The following is a 3880-nucleotide window of genomic DNA, read 5'->3' on the forward strand; positions in this document are numbered from 1 at the left end:
ACCACATGAATTATCTGTATCCGTACTCGGACTGGGCGGGGCCTAAACCAAAAGTGGTCAGATTTAACCAGGAAGTGGGTCGGGTTCTCTTGAAATGTGCGGGGATTTAACCGGTATGTTATTTAAGCATGCAATTGATATGAATTGATCAAAAATTGTTATTTATTGCTGATTTGAAAACTATTTACATGACAGCATCAAGCGTCAGATCAATGGTGTTGTCGTGGTAACAAACAAACTATATACAGAACGTTTTGCAACAATGAATACAACACATGCGGTTGCAATTATGAGTAAAATTACTTATTATAAGTAAAATGTAATGAACAAGAGTTTTCATACTCAATATAACTTTCTTTTTTTAACTTTTATTTTTTTTATGTCATTGTGATTTTTTTTTTTTTTTTAATTTCCACACCAGTATATGTGTTGGTGTGTGGTGTGGTGTGTGTGTGTGTGTGTGGTGTGTGTGGTGTGTGTGTGTGGGTGTGTGAGTAGAGAGAGACACAGAGAGAGAGGGGGCGGGGGGTGGGGGGGCAGCTGACAGTAAAAAAAAAAATCTCCGATGGCAGAGACGCAACGGGAGTTGCATTTAAACCAGCAGCATGCTGAAACCCACGTTCACCAGAAATCTACTGGTTACTATGTAGGACTACAAACCCCACGTTCACCAGAAATCTACTGGTGACTATGTAAGGGCTACAAACCCCCACGTTCACCAGAAATCTACTGGTTACTATGTAAGGACTACAAACCCCATGTTCACCAGAAATCTACTGGTTACTATGTAAGGACTACAAACCGAAGTTAAAAACAAACCTGAAGCTGAAGAAACCCTAAACGTTAACGGAACAGATCCGCAGACCCGATTGACTGACGGAGCGGGAGAGAGAGAGAGAGAGAGAGAGCGAGAGAGAGAGCGCATTTCTCCATGTTCTGTGTGTGTGTGTGATTGATCCGAGCGGGTTTGTAGGCGGGGGGGCGCTGTGATTATTACAGATCGCTGCGCGGCCAGTTGAGGAGTTGTATTCAATCCGAGCACGGATATTGACTCATATTACTCGTATAATACTTGTACTCGGCAAAAGTGCTTTATCCGTACCGGATACTCGTTTCAGCCGGGTACTCGGATCACCCCTAGTCTGTACATAGTCAAAGATTTCCTTAGGATAAGAGGAAGAGAGGGAAGACGGCATGCAGCAAAGGGCCGCAGGTCAGACTCAAACCCAGGCCATTGCAGTAAGAACTGTACCTCAGTATGGGAGCGTACCTATGTTCCCACAGCCCTATGTTCCCACAGCCCTATGTTCCCACAGCCCTATTCTCCCACATTTCTTAGATATTTTTCAAAACTAGGCCCTATGTTCCCACAGTTCCATCATTTCTAAGATTTTTTTTCCAAAATTATGCCCTTTGTTCTTACAGACCTATGTGCCCACATTTATAAGATTCTTTTCAAAATTCGGCTCTATGTTCCCACATCTATTTTTCATCAATTTGATCCCCCTTTCACCCAATGAGGAAGCACCCAATTAGCATTATTTATTTAAAGGGACCTATCTTGTACCCGGCGCAGCACGGCGCAAAGCCCGATGCAAGTGTCTTTGCTATTTTAAGACCGACCTGTGCCCACGTTGTTTAAATAGCAAATGCACTTGCGCCCATCTTTGCACCCATGGGCGTGCTGGTCTTACAGGGAGGTGTGTTCAATTGAATTCTTGGCGTATTGCTATCTTGAGGCAGCGGGAAGTGATCGCGCCATTGACCAACAAAAACCTGGTCTAAAGTCAATAACTCAGCATTTCACAGTGCTATTTTACACAGTGCTGGGCACTGAGTGTCAAATCAGAACAGAAGTTATCTCAGGGCACTTTATATAGAGCAGGTCTACCCACACTCTATTTTACAGAATCCCAACAGTCCCCCATGAGGAAGCACATGGCGCAACGGCAGCACTCAGAAATCATATGCCCTCTTTGATTCTAATCTTGACTTTAATGAAAGAGGTGTTTGGAGCAGGATGTTTTTTGCCACCCTACAGGTCACTAAGACAATTTCCTACCATCTGGTAAGTTTTTGCTTTTGAACATTCTTCCTACAAAGTATGTTAGGAGCTGCTCAGAAACTGAAATGTCTGTGATGGTTATGGATCAGAGCTCATATTTTATAGCTCAGTTTATTTATTTAAAAAAAATCTATTCATTAGTGGCACTGATATTACATGTAACATGCCAGGGAAGTGGCTGCACTAAAAATAAGGATTTCTATTTGACATTGATTAAAAACTCTGAAAAGATGTGTTTTGTCCACATGTTGTCAAATGACAACAAGGCTCCAACTTGAATGGTCTTGTGTTGTGTTGCACCACCATCTAAATCCCTTTTCAGTTCATTTTAAGGGTCGTACACAGTTCGACTCTAAAGAATGTTAGTCGCATTCAACCAGGTCATATGAACTAGTATGTAATGTCAGCTGTCAACTGTTAGCCAACCTTTTCATCATGATTGATGGTCCACCCGCAATCATGCGCTTATCAGAACTCTAATGTTAGTGGAACCACAAGTCCAATTAATCATATGTGCTTAAGCCCTGTTTGCATAGGATTAGTATTACCAGGGGACCTCATGTCATTTAAAAAATATATACTGCGCATTCGCACGGGATACGTTAAGACTGTATTTGACTCACATTTACTGATATTATCCCGCACATTTGATGTTAGACGCTCTGTCAGAACTTTCACTGTCTGCATCCCAAACCCAGACCCACAGGAGAGGAGCCTGATAGCTGAAGGCTCTGGTTCCCATTCTACTTTTAGGGACTCTAGGAACTACAAGTAACTCATAATTCTGGGAGCGTAGTGCTCTAGTAGGACAATAAGGAGCTAAGAGCTCTTCAAGATGGTGCTTGACCATTTAGAGCTTTGTAGGTTAGGAGAAGGATTTTAACTTCAATCCTGGATTTTAGAGGAAGCCAATGCAGAAATATGATCTCTTTTCTTAGTTCTTGTCTGAACATGTGCTGCAGCATTCTGGATCAGCTGGAGAGTCTTAGAGGACTTATTTAATCAACGTGATAATAAGGTAGTCCAGACTGGAAGTAACAAATGCACGGACTAGTATTTCAGAATCGTTTCTCGACAGGATGTTCCTAATTTTGGCAATGTTACAAAGATGAAAAAAGGCTGTTCTGGTTTTTTTTAGATGGGCATTAGTGCTGGAGGCCAGGGCAATACCATCCAGAGTAGCTTTATCTTTAGATAATGAGGTTTGAAGGTGTTTAGGGCCCAGCACAATAACTAAAATGTTTTGTCTGAATTTAACATCAAAAAATTGCAGGTCATCCATGATTTTATATCATTTATGCATGCTTGAAGTTTAGCTAACTGACTGGTTTTGTCTGGCTTGATTAATAGATATAATTGGTTGTCATCTGCATAACAATGAAAGTTAATTGAGTGTTTCCCAAAAATATTGCCTAGATGAAGCATATATAAGGAGAATAGAATTGGTCCAAGCACTAAGCCTAGTGGAACGCCATGGCTAACTTTAGCGTACTTGGAGGATTTATTGTTAACATTAACAAATTGAGATTGATCAGATAAATATGACTTAAACCAACCTAGTGTGATTCCTTTAATGCCAACTAAATACTAAAACTCTCCTTTTTGATAAAGCTTATAGTTAGGGAGTGAGGAGTTGCAGCGTTCGACCTAGACTGGTGGGGGGAGGGAGTATAGCCACTGACACGGCAGCCCTTCTCTTCTCTGTTTCTCTTCATTGTCAGATTAATTTACCATGTAATCAATACTATAAAAAAGCTAGAGGGAGGCCGGGTTGTACAGCCCAATCCAGCTGGGGAGAGTTCTAGCCTGACCAGG

General features: G+C 41.5%; 1 protein-coding gene across 1 annotated transcript in view; it reads right to left on the minus strand.

Annotated features, from left to right (window-relative positions):
- Positions 1-3880, minus strand: part of gnrhr1 (gonadotropin releasing hormone receptor 1) — a gene marked incomplete at its 5' end in the record, with an annotated part of 17446 nt that overhangs the window by 11763 nt on the left and 1803 nt on the right.

The sequence above is a fragment of the Etheostoma spectabile genome, chromosome 14 (genome assembly GCF_008692095.1).
Source record: "Etheostoma spectabile isolate EspeVRDwgs_2016 chromosome 14, UIUC_Espe_1.0, whole genome shotgun sequence".
Taxonomy (NCBI): domain Eukaryota; kingdom Metazoa; phylum Chordata; class Actinopteri; order Perciformes; family Percidae; genus Etheostoma; species Etheostoma spectabile.